The sequence below is a fragment of the Hippoglossus stenolepis genome, chromosome 13 (assembly GCF_022539355.2).
Source record: "Hippoglossus stenolepis isolate QCI-W04-F060 chromosome 13, HSTE1.2, whole genome shotgun sequence".
NCBI lineage: Eukaryota > Metazoa > Chordata > Actinopteri > Pleuronectiformes > Pleuronectidae > Hippoglossus > Hippoglossus stenolepis.
Genome location: NC_061495.1, coordinates 9,441,750 through 9,462,021, shown reverse-complemented (window position 1 = coordinate 9,462,021; position 20,272 = coordinate 9,441,750). Strand labels below are relative to the sequence as shown.

At 41.1% G+C, this 20,272-nt stretch overlaps 1 long non-coding RNA gene across 1 annotated transcript; it reads right to left on the bottom strand.

Moving 5' to 3' along the window:
- Positions 1-1,162: 1,162 nt before the first annotated feature.
- On the bottom strand, positions 1,163-9,397 carry LOC118120358. The gene is made up of 3 exons (XR_004698204.2): positions 9,217-9,397; positions 9,011-9,078; positions 1,163-1,788 (listed from the first exon to the last, which is right to left on the bottom strand). It is a non-coding gene; the product is annotated as an uncharacterized LOC118120358 (long non-coding RNA).
- Between the last annotated feature and the right edge of the window lie 10,875 nt (positions 9,398-20,272).

The following is a 20,272-nucleotide window of genomic DNA, read 5'->3' as shown; positions in this document are numbered from 1 at the left end:
ATCCCCACTTTTTATAAGAGACTTTTCCCGTCTGATAAGAAATGTAAAAATACAAGAGAAGAGAAATTGCTAATGGAAAAATGGATTTGTTATCATCAGGCCTTATATGAGCTTCAGTTTGACCTGAAGCTTGGTCATGTGAATGACTTTCAGGGAACAAAGATGCGAGGTGGTCAGGTGGTTGCACAGGAGGCGGCCGTTCATCCTCTAATCGAGTAGACTACTGTTTTTTTATTGAAGCAGTTTGGGGCCTGTGCACAATATGTTTGGTTTTATGTTACATTTTTCTCACCTAAGCTAAATATTCATATATTACTGATAATTTGTCGACTGTTGCAGACGCACATTTGCCTTTTACTTTCAGTCTACCTCCATAATTCTTAAGTGCTTTTCCTGTTTGTGGTTTTAAAGCTACTGGATGCCTACATTTCCTTCAAGGTCTATTTATCTATTTTTAAACTGGTTTTTTTTTTGTTTGACGTTGGAGACACTGCATCAATTGAACTTCCGCGATAACCACAGTGACCTGAGGATTTGTACGACATTAGAAATCTGTGAATCTCTGTTGTTTTCCAAAGCAGTTTAATCTTCAGGGTGTAGAATTTACACTAATATGAAGCCATTCATCATCAGTGAGCGCTGCGAGCTTTGAGCGAAATCGATGATGAAAGAAAAAAAAGGAGCAAAGCCGTGCATGCGTTTGTGTGCGTGCGTGCGTGCGTGCGTGACATGGTAGATAGATAAAACAGATCTCAGGGGAGCAGAGATTCATATGGCTGTCAGCATCGCCTGCTCTTCTTTCTGTCACTCTGCAAAAATACTTCTCAACTCACCCCTTGTATCTGAAATCATAATCTCTGTTAAACAAGTGACAGGAATCTTCTGAGGCTAAAACATACATTTTCTTCATTTTTACTATAATGACCTTTATTTCCGGGCAAATCCTGACGCGAGGTGAACTGTGCTGGGATCAAAAAGAAGAATAACTGCAGCCCATTGGGTGTCAATTGTCTGTACTTTAAATTGGGGTGGGGGTGTCGGACTGTATATGAGACTTGTTATGATTGATATTTTTTGCAGTGTGTCCCCTCCCTCCCTGGTCTCTAGTTATTATTCTATCCCAGTCCGCTCGGCTTTTACTCTGTGCAGTGGAGTGCCAATTATTATGGTAATGACAAACAGATATCAGATGGGTTTCCCTGCAATAAGCTTTTCATATTTCACACACACCACTCTGCTGTGTGTGTGTGTACAGTATGTGTGTGTTCATGTCTGCATGTGTGTGTGTGTGTGTGTTTTTATTGTGAGAAAGCAGAGGGAAGCGCGTGTTGAACAATTGAGTTTTCTCACCTCGCCCCCGCTGAATTAAACCTTAAAGAATTCATAGTAAACAACTCAGCTCGTCACAAATACGATCCTGTGAACAGTCTGGACATGATTTGGAGGGATTGTTAAAGGAGCAGTTTCCGAGCTAGTGACAGAACTCGGACGTGAGACGTGAGATGTGTTGACAGTCTCTGTTTCCAAGGTCATTGCTCAGTCTCGCTCTGGTTGCATCTCCGCTGCCTTTCCGACGCGTGCGGCTTGTTGTGATCCTCACACCATTGTGGGATGTGTTTCATCAAATGTGTTGGCAACTCTCAGAGATGAGAGTGAAGTCCAGGTCCATCATTTTGAGAGCAGGCATTGTTAACCTTGGTTTGGAAGGGCAGGTGTGTGCTGATCCACTGGATTTAGGTGCAGGATGATGGCAAACATCGTAATATCCTTTGCTGTCATCCTTGGCACCTGATTTAGAAAATGTAAGTTAATTATTAGTCAAGTTTTACTCATTTGACATTTGTTCATATTAGTTGACAAAAACTGACCTTTTATCTTTTATTCATAGTCAAATTATAGTCAAATTTGTATCTACTCTTGTTATCTCTGCCAAGGAGGTTATGTTTTCGCCCCTGTCTGTTGGTTTGTTTGCTTATTTGTCAGCAGGGTTACACAAAAACTACATTAATCAAGAAAGAAGCCGTAACATTTTGGCACATATCTGATTAAAGGGCTGGATTCAGGATCACTTTCTTTAATCTATGCTATGCTATGTCTAATTTGGTACGGATCAGAATTAAGATCTGGATCTAGAAGATTTAACCATGGTTTCTAAGAGGGGTAGGGTTTATTTGGTTTGTTAATTTTTGTCTCATATGTTTACCATGGAGATTTTGAGTTCATGATCTGCATTTTGTTGGCTGAGTCTGGATTGAATTTAAGGCAACTGTTTGACCTTGACAGAGGTATGTACTCTACATAAGTAAGAGGAGTACAGTCTAGTTTTTTGGTTTCTAGTACGTTTTATTTATTTAATTTTGTGATGAAATTTACACTGTTCCTTTTCAATGTTGGCAAGTTCAGTGGAAGAAAAACAATTTTCAGCCCAGTTCAAGGGCTGCGAGCTCTGATTTATTCTAAAAAATAAAAACTATAAAACTCCTACATAAAAAAAAAAGATGTGAGAGACCCAGACACAGTGTGGGTTGTGAAGGATGTTACTGGAAAGACGATAGGTAGGTGCTGTACAAAGAGCGGTCCCACACCCAGACAGTCAAGGACATTGAGTCGTCGAGTTTGGAGCAAAATGATGATGTGCAGCAGAAATTACGCATCGTAACTGAATCATCACGTCGAGTCGAACGTTCAAGTAAAATAATGTAAGAGCTGCTGATCGCGTTGATCCAAAGATGAAGGGAGAGCTGAGAGAGTTCATCGAGGAGACTTGATGCTGGATTGTAAAGAATTCAAACACTGTCACGGCCCTGCGTTCATTTTCGACAACTCTCAAAACTTTACCTCTGTTTAGCCTTCAGAGAGAATTCTTGTTGTCCTCCACATGGAACTTATTTTCAGCAAAAAGAAGAAGCAAAGCCTGAGTGATTTTATCCAATAATGAACTCAATCATCGAAGAACAACATGATTAGTGTCGGTATCTGATGCAACTGTTGCAACAACAGGCAGAAAAGATGCACTATTTTTTCATATTGAGTTCATTAAGCTTCTCCTTCTCCTTTTAGTGAAATAGGCCACTTTGCATTCATAATACATCTGTGACTGTCAGTGTTAATAAGCCAAAGCATTTGTTTTCATTCCATTCACATCTAACACGTAGATCTGCTTTGGAAATAATCAGCTCTCAGATGGTCACAGCGACAGCGACGTTCAAAGCATACAAATGCAAGAGAATGCAAAGAAATAAAGAGGAAAACATATTTAAATTACTTAAGTAGTAAACATTCATTAAGAAAATCCACAGTAATTAACTGACAAAGAGTTAACTAAGTTATTTAATGCACAGAAATTGGAGAGGACTTATCAATAATGTCAATATTGAAATTATTCTCACATTTCCCAGGAAGAACTTAAAGATAAACAATAAAGACAAACAGTCCCTTTTATTAACATAGTCAAGTGTTGTCTTCCTTTGTTCAACCTTAGTGTATGACTAAACCTGATTTCTTATGACAAGTTCTATGAATTGCTCCCTGGGAAAATCAGTCAAGATAAATCGTGAAAAAATCTTGAAATTGAGAGTAAAAAAAAATCCTGATGTAAATCATCTCCTGATCCAGATTCACACCTAAATTTAATGGGTTCTTTCCTGATTCATAAGAGTTCCGTGGTTAGCCTTCCTGTAGTTTTGCATTAGCCTAACTGACATAAACACAACATGAAGTCCTTGAGAGAGGTAATGATCACTTTGAGAGAAAGTCAGAAGCTCAGTCACATCTATGTCATCTGCTGACTGGTCTATTAAATTACATTCAAAGTCTTCAATCAGCAACAAATGCACGACACTGCCAACGCTGCCTCTGATTTTGTAATAGAAACTGTTCTATTCATTGTTCTCATTTTGAACAAGCACTCATCTTTCCCACCAACAATGTCACTTCATCCCTCGCTCACTAAATGCACTCCATTTATATAGAGATTATCTGGTGTGTCTCCCACTCGAAGCACTTCAACTGTTATGTACACACGCACATGTACATGCACACATTCACATGCTGATGGTGATGGCAGCACAATAGGAGCAGGTAGGGACTCAGCGTCTTGTTCAAGGACACTTGGACACAATCTGGAGGAGCAGTTGGCCACCGCTCTGCCTCCATTTACAGAGCTGGCTTTGCTGTTACAGCCCAGTGCAAAACACATCATGGTAAATCACAGGGAAGTGTATATATTGTGTATCATATATGCATTTTGCACATTTGATTTTCTGCCGGATCAAAATGTGTTTTTAATCAGTCGTGATGAAGCCTCAAGGCAAACGCTGTGATTGCAGCTATAAGTGTACATGAGGAGGAGGGTGATTTGCTTTGATCAGATTATCTTGTTATTTTCAGTGAGGTGCTGTGGAGGAGGCCTTAACCTGACACTCTCTATTGTACACACACACACACGCATATCTGCCAAGAACTGATGGATTAGCTGCGCTACATGTATTCTGATTATTATTTGAAGGCCAATGGCACTTCATTACGCAACTCTGTACATTCTGTAAACATTTCAGTACATGCATTAACGACGGCTCCGTCCTGTAGCAACATGTTTTTAGGCAAATCCAGAAGCGGAAACACACTGGATAAGAGTTTAGCATTAAATTTATATTTCAGGAGCACATGGTGGAGCAGGCAGGTGTTAGAGAAGGTGTCTGGTAGGCGCAGCGTGGCTGTGGCAAAACAAGTGAGCATGTGTTGGTTGGTTGTAGCAGGCGTGGAGCAAGGAAACAGTAAATAGTCCCTAACATCAGAGAATCACTGACAGATACAGGAAAGCACAGTGACGAGGCCGAGAGCAGACGAGTAGCTGCCACTGAGGTGAGGAAGACAATCTGAAGATGAGCGGCTGGAGCTCTTATACTGCAGGTGATGAGTCGATTAGAAGCAGGTGGAGGTAATCAGGTGAGTGAAGCTACGCGCACAGCACACACACACACACACACACACACACACACACACACACACACACACACACCTGGGCCTCCTTTGCTTTGTGTGATCACCATGTTTGGCAAATCTATTAATACTACTACTTATACTATATTTGAAATGTTGGACCATATAGCGAAACATTTTATCAGGATAAACATTTTCATGTAAGTCACTATCTATAATTATTATGATAAATGTCACATTTATCACTTTGATTTGTTTTTTAGTTTAATGACAAATTTTTGCTCCTGAAAACATTTTACAAATCTGAGATAAATCAATTATGTGTTATACTTCCTCAGTGTGCTTACAAAATGTATAAGCATGATATCAATATATATCTAATAAACCTTTGCTATACTGCCAATATATATTATTGATGTCATATTGCCCTATATGACAGTACTATTGTCAGTCACAGAAGTAGGTGGACAGTCTTACATATTTCACATTTAGATCATGTCCTTGATAAACAGCTCCTGAAATGTTCTGTGTAAATTTCCACTCTGCAGTTATCTGGCGTCTCTGTTGAATATTGTTGTTCTGATGTGCTGAATCGCCTAATGTGCACAGGAACAAAGAGTTGGACTGGAGGTCACCGATGTCCTGGGACATGTTGTGCACATTAGAGGACGTTAGACGCAGTTGGAACAGGAAATAACGGCTCTTTTTTGACACTAGGCCATCTCTATCATGTCATTCACATCCTTTCAAAATAAAAGTATTTTTTCCAAAATATTTTGTATTATGTCCCGCTCCTGTTTTCGGGTAAATACAGACTTTCTACTTTGCTTTCTTTGTGCCTATAATTATAAAGTCCCCTCATTTTACCACAAACATATTATTAATTCAAACAGTAATTATTAAACACTTCACTGACATGCTTTTCATTAGCTGTACTCAGAATAGTGCAGCAGTGTTTTCATCAATGCGACACTGAAAGAACAACGCTGCACAACAGAGTGTGACACTAATGTCAAATGCAAAGAAGCTGCATGCAAATTGTTTCCCCCTCACGTCTGTACGTATGACTCTCATGACTCCGACCTAATTCACCATTATGAGTCTCAACAAACTGAAATCACGCTCAACAAGTGAACGTTTAGTCCTCACTGCATTTTGACAACAGAGGGAAAAAGTTGTTCTCTTTCGCTCTTCTGATGCACTTTCCTGCCTCATTCTTTTATCTCGTTGTGTCACGGTTATCAGTGACGGATCCTTTTCTCCGAGCCGCTGCGATGATGAGTCGTTCTCGTTCCCTCCAGTTTCCCTTTTCTGGACTTTTCAATTGTGAGGGATGAAGATTTTTGCACATGACATGGATGTAGGGGGGAAAAATACATTTTCTCCTCCTGCAGAAATAAAAATCCTTTTGTATTTGTTTTACGCAGCATGCAGAACACTTCATGTGTGTATAACGTGTTCTCTGCAGATGACTGAGACAAAGTGTTGTTCCCTGTGAACACAGAGAATTTAATCTCCTAAATGTTGGCAGTTAATCCGGTCATTAATGGAGGCGGTTTTACAGCAGTGTAACCCTGTAAATTAATACATTTTGTTCTTTGTAGGTGAATGTGTTCGTGTGTGTAAATCATTCCCCTCATATGTGATAGTTTAAGTGATACCAGCAGAGATGATCGATTGCCAACCCTGTCACCTGTTCGCGACAACCACATTGATTTGTCCAACAGCTGACACTGTCTCAAGTGTGGCAGAGATACGGCCCAGGGATGATAAGGGACAGATATATCTGACATGGGGAGGACAGATTCAAGGACAGCACGGACTCCAATTCAGGCCTGGATGACAGCGTACAGTGGTTTTGATGGGTCGGCCTAAGATGCAGCCATGCTTCCCTTCTTCCGGGTGTGGAGCTGTAGGCAATGGAGGACAGGACGGGGGTGGCCTCAGATGGTGCAGCCTGCTCCCCGTTTTCTTCTCATCAAGGGGAAGATTACGGGTGTGGAGCTGGTTGCGGCCAAGATGCAGGACCTGCATTTTTTCTACCTGAAGTTTCCACGGGTGAGAAACAACTTGTCTTCTTGGGCCTGTGGGAAATGATGGGGTGGCCTGAGATATTGCAACCATGCTCCCCTTCTCCCACTAGTCATTTGGGGGAAGAACCATCAAAGAAGTCCTCCAAGCAGCAACCGTATTCGGAAGATCACAGGTTCAGAGCTGGTTGCCAAAAAGCCGGACCTGTAGAACCAGCACCAGAAGTTTCTGGATATGCTGATCATATTGTCTTCCATAGCCCACAGGCTCTAGAGGAGGGTTGCGGAGAGTTATGTTCATAATGCATACATTTATCAAGGATCTACATGGATACACCGTGAGTCATCTTCACATTAAGTTTGACAGCAAAGTCAAGACAAGTTTATTTCACCTCTCTGGGAAATATATTTTTTAGAAAGCAGCTATTTTTGAGACCCTTAAAACCCACTTTCAGGAACATAAAGTTCCTCATTAAACTCTGTTGTTGTTATAACCATTATTCCTCGTTTTAAGATTGATCCAATTGGAACCGACAGTTTCTCCGACCTGATTCTAGGTTTTATTGTTCAAAATTTTATTTTCAGCTCATAAATAGAGCAGAGAATAGTTATTTATGTGTGGATCACATTTTTTGTTCTCCAGTTTTAAATGCATATTTTTTTCATTTTTCATGTTTTCATCCCACCTTTCTTAGTGTAGGCGACTTCAATCCACATGCAGTATGCAGACGTGTTGCTAGAGCTTTAGCTTGACTACTTCAAACATGTCAAGTGTGACACAAAGAGCCACAAACTCAACCCCTGGCTCAGCTTCAACCCTGGATCTAACACGTAACTGTGAAGATTCATGAAAAATAGACAGAAGTTGTTGTTTCAGATATAAAATGTGAGATTATTGTAAAGCCTGAGTAACAACTTGAATTTATGTTATGTCACATAAAGGATTCCATTTCTCAATTGAAGACATGCCTAAAAGAAGAACTACCTTTTCTTGCCCAGCTATGATCCACAGTGAGAATCCAATGTGGTTTGAGGATAAATGAAAACACAGAATGATGAATACATGAATTGGGAAAATTGGGAAAATTGTGTTGGAATATCTCTATATTTGTTGAATGGTACTGTATGATCTGATATGATAGAGGAAACATTAGAAGATACTTGCGAGGAATTAATTATTTATTCTAGTCTGGACACATTTGGGTTTAATAGGAACACAGCTTGTCTCATTTGGTTTTTTTTCAACACCATTTAATAACATCTTCTCATTGTTTCCCATTTTGCTGTTTAACATTGGACGAGCTTTGTGTGCAGAGATACAAGATGCATTTGTTTGAACTGATTTTAAAAGTCAAAATAGTTGATGTTGACTCTGTGGCTCATCACTTCAAACCTTCCAATCTGCTCTGTTCATACAAATTCCTTTATTTCGTGCTGGATCCTGTTACCGTCTGCTGCTGCTGCACTGACCCACTTTCTCCTCCGCGATCAGTAAATCTTCATCGGATCTTATGTGCGCTCGCATACATCCAGCTGCATTCACTGTGTCGCATGACTGACAGAATGGGTTTTGTGTATTTTGCAGGATGCGAAATGTCTTCCGACAGCCCCCCCGCCCCCCCCCTGCCCGCCCGCCCCCTCTGAACTGGGTCTTGCATTGGAAGGGAGGCTGACTCGCCCCGGCTCCCCCGACCGAAGTAATGACAAACTCACCAGAGTGCCTTGCGATGCATGACTCATAAAGATATGATTTTTTTGAAATGCTAATGAGCTGAAGATTATACAGAGTGGAGGAGAAAGATAGAGCGAGGAAGAGTGAGCTAGAGACAATAAGACAGCGGGACAGATTTGCCGAAGCTGACAGTCATGGCTTCCTTCTGAATGTATAGGATAGTTTCTAAATAATCTCTATTTACCCTCGCTTTAGTATTTCATGACTTTGCGATGAGTCAGAGAGAGAGAGAGAGAGAGAGAGAGAGAGAGAGACAGTCAGAATTTAGGCAGGAAAGCCTGCAGCAGTGTGAGAACGTGCTTCTTACTTTTCTCTCTCGCTCTCTCTCTCTCTCTTCATCATGTGGGTGTTCATCTCCAGTGCAGTGAAACAGGGCTAAACAAGGATAAAGAGAAGGTCAAATACACATGGACACAGTTAATCTTCCTCCTGTCGTTCCAGCCACATGAGACAGTGCTCCTGCAGGAAAGACTCAATTATCAGAACATTAAAACTACTGTCCCACGGTACTACCTGAAAATGCATTATGGGGTAAAGTCGGGGTGATGCTGCTCGACTGAAGACAGATCAACAGGGCAAGTGTGCTCCCATTCCTCAATCGAACTCTCTCATCTTATTCCCAGTCCTCATCCCAACCTCTCCCTGTTTCTTCCCATTTAACGTACGATTTGTGATCTCCCACATATTTTCTCTCTCACCACCCTCCCGCTATCTATCCCCATACCCCACCATCCTCTCCCCCTTCTTTTCCTCTGTCTCTTCATTTGCCACATCTCCTCCCTCCCTCCTTCACAACCGTTTCTCTCTCTCTCTCTCTCTCTCTCTCTCTCTCTCCGTACCACTCTGCTTCTGTCTTTCCCCCGTCTTCCGGCACGTAGAGCCTAGTGAAGGTCATTTTAGTGTTAGGGATGGGGGGAGGGGATGATGCGGCTATATGCAACTGCTGCTCTGGATAACTGCGGGAAGACGGATGGATGGATGATAACAGCGGGAACATAAAAGCAGAGGAATGGAAAAGACGGAGGGTGATGGAGGCAGAATTTCCTGCGACCTCTGTGTGCCTCCTGATGGGGACACAGGGCTCGTGCATGCCCGCTACCCACATGAAATTGTACCTTTTATGAGCGCACCAATGCATGCGGCTGCCATTTGTTTTCATTAGTGGTCCATCATGATGGTAACCCCTTCAAATTACCTCAGTGTCAGGGACAGTATCATCTTCTTCCAGGGACGGTTCACTTGGAGATCTATTCAGAGCAGAACTCAGAATACAAAGAGTTTGAAGGGGATCGTCATTTCGTTTTGTGCTTTCAAAGACTGTCGAGTACAAAAGATGAGGAATTGTTTGAAATGTTTCTTTGTCTACTCAAACCTAATCTGTTTAACTAGTGCACCACCAACAGCAGTAACGCTCACATAATGTTGCCTCCGAGAGAAGAGTACATTATTAGCTAATAATATTTTGAGTAACGTAGTTGCATTAAAAAAAAGAGTCGATGGACGACATGGCAACCACCCAAACGTGAAGCCAAATCACCCCTGGTGGCTGGCTGCAGTATACATCATACACCACACCTCCTCCATGTTAGTGGATGGAACACTGACCAAACTAAAAAGACAAGAAATATTCAATAACTCTATTCTGTCAAATTTGGTCGTTCTTATCACACTGATGTTTGTCTAAGTGTTCATTTTTCCACTAAGTTTGGTTTAAATTAATTATTTGAAGCCATAAAAATGGGTTGAAACGTCGTGATTGACAGTTGAGACTGACTCATAATTGGTCGAGCAATTTTCTGCGTAAATTCCCACTGTTAAGTCATCTTTGTTACAGAAATGATTTGGTCAGGCTTAATCCATAAATCCTATTCTGTTTCTTAAAGAAGTTAAAAACTGTTTTAAAATCGGACAAACCAAGCAAAAGAAAAACAAATCAGTGTTTTCATTAACTGCTCAGATGCAGCTTTGTTGTCTATTGTATTTTAAAAGAGACTACATCAATATAACACTTTTCTGACAAGTGTTATGGGTAAAATATGATGTAAGTGTAAGGACACACTATAGGGAACACAGCTTTTACATACAAGAACATTAATAAAACATGTTGTGAGACCCAGAAGCTGCTGCAACATTCATATTTCATTGAAGCAAGCATCACACCAATCTCTATGAATACGGTTTTTGTTATCATAGCATGTTGACAGGCGCTTGTGGGATTGCATGCTAGATCAGTTTTCTCCCCTCTCAGATGAACAGCTGGAAAAAAAACACAACGTTGTTCGGATTTCGCAAAAAATGTCACTTCCCCTGCTGTGTCATTGTCAGACATATACAGCAGCTATCTCTCCTTTCACCCACAGGCGGTGAACAGCTCAGTTGTTACTGCAGGTTTATATTGGCTCAGTATTTTATTTTATTTTTTGCAAAACCCGAAGCATTCCCCTCCCGCCCTGGAAAGTGAATAAAAGGGGATGGAGTTGAAAGAGTGTGGCAGCAGAGCCGGAGCCTAACCCCTATCCCCACTGCACAAACCGATGCACCGAATCAACATGAGTGGAGGCAGCTAATAATCCGTGGAATTAAATGAATGGGAGTCATTTCCCCCTCGTGGATGTTCTAACTTGACAGTATAATACCGATCCGCGGCACTCTGGAAGTAGGTGCATGTTTTTGCATATGGGATTTGGCTTACAGATGAATACCTGTGGCGTATAGGAATATGCGTCTCCACCCCCTTGTCCGTCAACCAGGCACCGAGCTTCTCCTGCTCTGATTCTCTCGGGGACAAGAACTAGGACGACCCTGGCATTTACACACTAATGAAAACAATCATGGGAAATTTGTTAATCTGCCTGACTGTGGTTGGCTGAAACAAACTGTGCTCTTTCAAAAAGGCCAGATGCTCCTGTGAGTAATCACCTATGGCAACTGAATCCATTTAACCATGACCGTTATGGCTCTGCGTTTGACTCATGCATGTGATGCACTAGAGCATGTGCTGTATTAGATAGATTGATGTCTGTGTGGGATTCTTGTTTTTCATCTAACAGAGATAAGATCATGCGTTAGTTTCTCTCACAGGATTTTTATTTACCTGAATAAAACATTTCAAAATAACAGACGAAAATAGAAAAAAATGATGCATTGTTACAAAACTTGTAAGGTTATTATTACTTCGTAGGAGTGACTCTGTACAACAGGACAAAGTGTTAAAAATCATCAGTTTTGTACAGTGGACTAATCCTGGTAAACCAGAACGAATGATGAAATGAGCTGAGCTCTTCGACAGAGCAGCGTTGGCTGCTTGAACTGGGCTGATAATGGCTGCGAGGGATGGAATTTGTCCGGCTGGCAGAGACATAATATGGATAATCATAGAGGAATACACAGCAAGGTACGTGCACTGTATGGTGAGTACACGTGTAACGTCAAAGTCATGCCAATTTACATAAGAAAAATAAAATGCCTGTGCACTTGTACTCTTGTACAGCCTGTAGGAAATTATGAAACTGTAATCCCATTTAGAAAAAGAACAATAAAGACAGTTAGTGCTGAACACAAAATGACAGTTTCAATTTCAAGTTGCAAAACAAATACTGCTGGTTTATAATGTTTACAATGAATAAGACACTTACACACTCCCAATTTGAGTATCCACAGAAAATCAATAATATGAATCTAATTAAATAAAAGCCTATAAAGGTCAAAATGAACCTATAAAATAAATATATATATATATGTGTAATAGCTGGAAGCAGGGCCTTATTATTAAGTGTCCCCAATAATAGAAAACAAAACTTAAGAAACACACTGAGGAGCAGAGAAATTGGAGTTAGTGTCTTGAGTAAGAAACAATAATCAACCAGATCTTTGTTTTGAAAGTGTATGGGTTAATTAATGAAAAGTTTTTACATTTTTGGCACATATTTCAACTGTCACCTTATATGAGAGGTTCCTTAAGATATAGCATCCAAACGTGTTTGTCTTCATCTTAAATGTGATGTAAGCGCAGTTTAAAGTTTGTATGTTTTCCTGTTGCGATCTCAGATATAATTTCCCGACTCAGTGTAAACAAGTTTGGATGCCACCTTCAGTGTCACCAGTACAAATGCATTGGTGACATGTGTCATCCCGTCTGTTACTCTCAACTGTGGCATTTTAATAAAGACAAACAGTTGCCTGAGAGAGAAAGAGAGAGTGTGTGTGTGTGTGTGTGTGTGTGTGTGTGTGTGTGTGTGTGTGTGTGTGTGTGTGTGTGTGTGTGTGTGTGTGTGTGTGTGTGTGTGTTCCTTAGTTTGGCCAACAGGACCGAATGACGTCAAAACCAGGATGAGGTTGTATTTCTGTCCCCAGACTTTTTTGGGAGGGGGGCATGTGGGTGGGTGACATGTTGCCAGGAGCAGAAGTGACAACCTTTTGGCTGAATTATGTCTGCCAGACAGCCACAGCGTCCTGCTGTGTGTGTGTGCATGTGTGAGACAGACTCTATTTAGTCATGCTGAGGGGCAGGACAAAGATATAAAAAACAGAAGCAACAGTAAGTGACAGAGGAGGAAGGGCAAAATTGGAGAGCTTAGTCATTATCAAGTAGAGAAGTGTAACATGCACACGCACACACACCTTACCTTTTGGATGTGTGTGTGTGTGTGTGTGTGTGTGTGTGTGTGTGTGTGTGTGTGTGTGTGTGTGTGTGTGTGTGTGTGTGTGTGTAACAGTGGCCCTCCTCATTGATGCACACAGTGGACCAGTGAGCCAGGAGGGAACATCCTGGCGAGCCACTCAAATTATGCCTTAATTATGTATAAAATCCTCTGGTAACATTATTTTAACTTATCCCCAAGAGGGGACCTGCAGGTGTTAGTCTTCTTTAATGGTTTTTGGGAAAGAAAATGAGGAAAACAAATTAAAAATGCTCTACTTAAGTGGATGTCCCAACAACTTTCAAGTTTCATACTGTATTAGGGAGATATGGCCAGGGCAAAAAGATCAAATCTAACAGAATAACAACAACGACAATAAGGTTAGAAGAAAAAAAGCAGAGCATTGCTTTTAATTGGAATGAATCACTCAAAACATTGTAAAACATCAAGCACTGGATTTCAATCACATTTAATGTACTTGGATCTTCAGTACTCATGTAGTATATAAGAGCACATTAGAATACAAGGTTCACCTTTTTACTGCACAGATATAAGAACCACAGACTGTATATGAAGATAGACGATTTCACAGTTTCTAATAAGTGAAGCCAAAGCGTCTTGATCGCCCCCTGCTGGCTGGCTGCAGTATAGGTCATAAACCCTGCCTCTTTCATGTTAGTTTTTTTTCTGGTGAGTTTAGTTTTGATTAGATATTTAATGCTACAAAAAATGAGTTGAAAGATAATGATTGACAGCTGAGACTGAGCAGTGAATGGTCAACCACGTGAATCGGTGGGACGTTGGCGCCGCAGCCCCAACCCCCAATCGCTACGGCTCTGGCTCCAAATGACGTTTGTGGATAGAAGGGGGAGGTAAGGACACAGTCAAGTGTAAATGCAGACCCAAGCCTGCAGTGGAGGAATCGTGTGTGCTTTTTATTCTTCACCTTGGTTGTTGCACGTTTTAAAATTCAATGAGCCTCCAGCAGAAAGGGTTGAACTTACAGCTGCAAATCCTCCAAGCAGTCCCTCTAACATCGTGGGCTATTTGTGGTGACAATCAATCTGTGTTTCCTGGATCCTCTGAATGTTTGCTTTGGATGTTGGACTTGACAGCAGATGAACAAAACGAGAAAAATTCCGGAGTAGTTCTCTTACTCTATTTGAACAGTGAGGCTTCAGCTCTATTTCTTCTTCTTCATTGACTCTTTCCTTTGGATATCAGATTTCAAAACTCAATGCATCTCATGGGGTTCAAACTAACAACTCTAATTACCAAACAGTCCTCTAACTCCCCGTGCTATCTCACCTGTGAAGCTGAAGTTATTCCTTATGCCTTTGAGTCTTTCCTCTGGGTATGTGCCGGACAACAAAGTACGGATGAACCCCACAACCTCAAAACTTCTGAATGGTCTTGTTAATCGAGTGGCTTTTCACATCACCAGCATGACGTGCAAGACGGTAACAACTTTTCCCAGAAGTTCTGCTATCCACACAGCTCATAAGTGTGTAATCAGACAGCTCAGGGTGTTACGTTTTGAGGTTGCAACTTTAATCCTCAGGCAACTTAGTGAATTTTGAAGTTGGATTTCCAAAGAATGGACACACAAGGTTGATATATATACGTATGTGGAAACACGTCACAGTTCAAAGGAGACGACCAAAGGACATGAGAACAAAATTTCAACAGAACTTTTTGAGGAGAGACTGAGAGTTGGTATAAAAAAAACTACAGGCTCTGTATGATGTTACTTTGCCTGAGAAAAGGGACAAAAAAGTTAAATTATCACAACCTCCTCCGCTATCGCCATGTTTGTTATTGTCAGAAACTAGACTCAAACACGGCCCTCTAGTGGATGTGTTTTGCTTAACAACAACGTCAAGGATGCATGGAAGTACTGTATGTGGGAAGTGATGGGTAAATAGTTAAAAATGGACGTATCTCTTTTCACATGTTCATTGAGCATAAGCAAGCCTTTATGAAGCTCTGTCAATTTTTGGTGAATTCTGAGGACTTGTTCCCAAAGGAAAGACTAAAAAGTGCTCATAGAGAAGCTCCCAGTACAATCCGCAGCATGGTGGGTTTATTTTGGACCATAGGGCACCAGTGGTACAAATCCTGCCAGTGTTTGGTGCCTGTCCTTCACCCCACCCTCCATGGAGAGTTGGTGAGCTACGCGAGGGGAAACAACAACAGCATGCTGGAAGATTTTGCAACTAAATAAAACACTAACATAGCCACTACATTTTAGCCTTTTACATTAGTAGGTAATAACGTTATATAAACTACACAGAGTTACCATTTACCTTTGGGCCACTCTAAGCTATAGTGCAACACTTCAATAGCCTATTATTCTTATTTACAGTATAGTACTAATAAAGTGTAACACAACACTCTGTGAGCAGTTGTCAGAACAAGAGGTTTAAATGTTATTTAAATGATTAATTTTTGATATACACCAACAAAGCCTTTGTCTGTGTTCACCACAGAACATTGTATCACAGGCTATGGAGGTCCCCTGTTTGATAGGTATATCCGACAGAGTTGCAAGTGCCCTCTTACCATTTTAAAAAAAAGAAAATTAAATCACGTTTGTATTTCTTCATCTCTTTTTTTCAAAATGATAAGGAATAATGGTCTATACTTGGTGAGTGTAATCTGTGTGTGTGTGTGTGTGTGTGTGTGTGTGTGTGTGTGTGTGTGTGTGTGTGTGTGTGTGTGTGTGTGTGTGTGTGTGTAGTCTACAGGGTAGACGTCTTTGTCCTCCGTTCAATACTTGCTGTCACCGGCCCATGAATTATGGAAGCGTTTGGAAGTGACAAAGCACGGCTTACAGCCAAGAGACACTTTTATTGAGTTGTGAGATGTGTGTGTGTGTGTGTGTGTGTGTGTGTGTGTGTGTGTGTGTGTGTGTGTGTGTGTGTGTGTGTGTCTGTGTGCGTGCGTGCGTGTGTGTGTGTGGGGGTCTGTATGTTTTGATCCCTTCCCCATGGTTCTGATAAAAAGATACAGATCACCCCCGTCTCTCTCTGTCTCTCTCTCCTCATGCCCACGATCCTCCTCATCTCTCTCGAGGCTAACATCGCAACCTCTCTTGTTTCTACCATCTCCTGACATGCAGCTGTCGCAACAGAACAACACTGCTTTGTTCTTTACTGGCAGCGAGGAGCACGAAGTCCCAGTCATTCAGATGATAGCGTCTCCATCCTCGCTCCGTTTTCAAAGTTCATTCTCCTCTTATGATGGGAAAGTGGTTTGAGGACCCACTCCTTTATTATCAACACGTCTGCACGCTGGATTTCTGAGTCCTTACTGGTCCTGACTGAAAAACAGGTCATATCACATAAGGTAAACTGTGGATGTCATTTCTGAAAGCACTTTGTGTCTTTTCTACTGCAAAGCTGTGCCACATCACGTTACTATAGCAACACGAATGGATAGAATTTTGAGAAGAAACTCTGCAACGTTGATAACGTGATATGGAAACGAATTACGGGAAGAGAGCATTTCTCCATCATTAAAAGAACTTCATGCCAATAATTGATTATTTTCTTGTCCGTCACATTTAATTAACCTTAAAGGGGAGGACATGTACAGAGGTTGTTGCCGATGTTCCCTATACAGGCCATGAAATGGTAGAGAAGTTCATAATTAAAAGGCAAAACGTATTTACATGATCCATTTAATATACTTTCCACTGTGGCATTTTTTTATGTATTTCGAATACTGGATGCAAGATTTTTGTTTTTGTTAAATAACCTCTAAGATATACATTCGCTTTTAATTTCCAGAGAGACATTTAGGAAACGCAAAAGTTAAATAATACAAAAACTTTATTTTTCTAGCACTTATCTAAACACTTTTACAAAGTGCTTCACAAAATACGTGGCAAAACATGAATGAATAAAAATAAAAAGGTATTCAATTCAATTCAACTTTAAGGGCCAAATCATAGTATATTGAGGTCGAGACCTTAAAATTTATAGAGAAATCCAACAGTTCCCACAATGATCAAGCACTTTGGTGAAGGACTGTTTGTCCCTGTTGAGTCGTCCAGCCACTGATCACATTGATGTTTTCCAGTTTTTTTAAATTGCTGCTCCAAAAAGAAAAAGCAGATCTTAACTTTCAGTCTCCAGTGATAACTTTGGAAAACATAACATCAAAAAAGAAAAGAAAAAGAGCCAGGAGCCCTAATAAGCACCACACACACACACACACACACACACACACACACACGCTCTGGGCATAAACGGAGTGTGTTCCCTGAAATGCCCTGAAGTTGTTATCTTAAAGTGGCATCCTGGAGCTTGAGGGTGGGAGGGTGCGTGACTTGTGGAGCAGATTTAGAGTGTCCCTAAAGAGTGTAGTACACACTCCACACACACACACACACACACACACACACACACACAATTTCCTATATGCACAAGCACATCTACACTTGCTGACGCACACTCATGGTTGTGCATGTGCCATAATTAAGAGATACCCCTGAGAATTCAGTTTTTTATCATTCATATCTTTTCATCTATTTCCTGAGGGGGGATGTGACACTGTAATTGATAATATATGCAGGAGAATCAAATGAAAAATATATCATGTAAATATTGTTCTGTTTTTGCTGCGTTATAATAATATCATTTTTGCATTTTTGCCCTTAATTTCACAGTTGACAGGCAGATAAGGAACATGAGGGATCAAAGGGGGATTAAATGCACAAAGGTCAATGGCTGGAATCGAACCTGGGACACCCTCGTCACCTACGTCACTTTGCCTTGTTTTAGGATTCTGCGTTTCGCTCTGGTCAACGTCACATGTTCAGGACAAGGAGAAGAGCGGAGGCATGGACGTCCTCAGCTCACCTATCTCTCCTCGTCTCCGTCACAGCATTCATATTTTTATAGCTCTAACTTTCTAGAACCATCCATAAAAAACCCACTGAGGCTGAACCTGAGGATGGCACAATAATAGCCTCATGAGATGGAGCAGTAAATGGAACCGAAAAGACGAGGAGGGAAATGTATGCACCTTCTCTGCTGAAGTGGAAAACATTGACCCAAGTCTAAATCATTGACGAAAAGTGAGGGAAGAGCACTTGAAGAGAAACTTGCACAGAATTACAACTGATTTTTTCTAGAGCAGGGGAGAGAAAGTGGGTTTGTACTGTTGTTTCTATTTTTAAATGTTATACCTAAATTCTTACACAGGTATTTATTTATGTTTTTATTTTTATTTTTCAATCTCAAGCTGTGATTTTGATTTGTCCTTTCACTTTAAATTACACACAGCAGTTATGGAGGCTACTTTCACTACTCGCGGGCAGCTGGCTTAGGGGGTGGAGTGGGTCGTTCACTATCCAGGTCTGTGGTCCGATCCCCTCTCTTCCATTTTGAGTCCCAAAGTGTCCCTCGGCAAGACACTGAACCCCAAATGTGCCGGCAGTGTGCACTGTATGAATGTGCGTGTGAATTGGTGAATGGCAAAACTGAACTGTAAGGAGCTTTGAGAGCTTCAAGATTAGAAACTCACTTTATGAATACAGCTCAATTGTGGAAAGTTCACTGTTTTATCTTTTTCATCAAAGAGACAGAGAAAAACGTATAAAGCTCTTTCTTACCAAATCTAGTTTAAGCACGAGGGAAAGATGAATAATTACGTGAAAGTTAAATCAGGTTATAGACGTAATAACAGATTTAAATTCAAATTCAGTCTCATATTTAACAGGAACGATGAGAGGACTATTCTTCCCAGTGCGTTTGCTCATAATATCCATCTATCAATCCATTATCTATACCCCTTATCCTTTGAGGGTCTGAGGGGGAGCCGTAGCCAATCCCAGGGGACATTGTGCGAGAGACGTTCTACATCCTGCTGATACCATACCTACAGATAATTTAGAGTCTCCAGTTAATCTTAACCCTATCAACATGCACTGTGGGAGGAAACCCAGAGCAAACCCACACAAATATAATATATATAAACTAAATATATATCTTATTTTCACATCACTAGGCACCAAGTGATTTGTAGCATCAGTTGACCACCGTGACATTAGGGATGCTGCACCACATCACTGGGCGTATGACCACTGTCACTGCACAGGTCAAAGCTGTCTTCAGCCTCAGCACTTCATTTCCCTTCATTAGGCCGTCTCTCTGTAAAGCTGTCCACAAGGATTTGACATCAATTCTAATTTGTTGCACTTTGAAGTCTCATTAATTCACAATTACAGGGAGAAAAAAAGCTGGGGAGAGGAGGACGGAAAGGGCAGCGAGGACGAGTGGGCGTACGGGGGAGAGAGACGGCGAAAGTCTGCGGGTACAGAAAATATTGGTTTCTGAAAGCTGATTGTGATCTTTTTTCGGTGAAAGATGCAACTGATATTTTTTGCAATTATCTTTTGTCATGCACAAAATAAATGACACTAATGGCACTGTAATGGAAATTAAACTCACAAATAATGTGTGCAATTCAATCCAATATTATTTTCGAGCGAACCGAGTCCCATCAGAGGTGGAGCACAATGAAAGGCAGACTTTCTAATAAAAGGCTGATCTGAATACATCCTGTTCACAGAGTAGGGGGGGGGGGTGAACTAAAAGATGTGCCGGGCCATTGTGAAGGGGAATTATTGAGTCACATCCAACATTATGAGGAACACGGTACAAAGATTACTGTGCTGTTAAGAGTGAGAGGCGAGAGGTTCATGCACGGGGCTTAGGACCGAGTGATGAGAACAGATATGCAAAGAAGTTCATCTTCTTTGCGATGAGACTGGAAGCTCACACTGCACAGCATCTAATAGAGGTTGACCTTTGCAATGTAGAGCTAATCATTTGCTGCGGAATCCGACTGACTGCAGGGTTTAGTCTCAAACTGGATTTTCTGAAATTGGAACAGGCCAGAGCAAAAACGTACAGCAGATA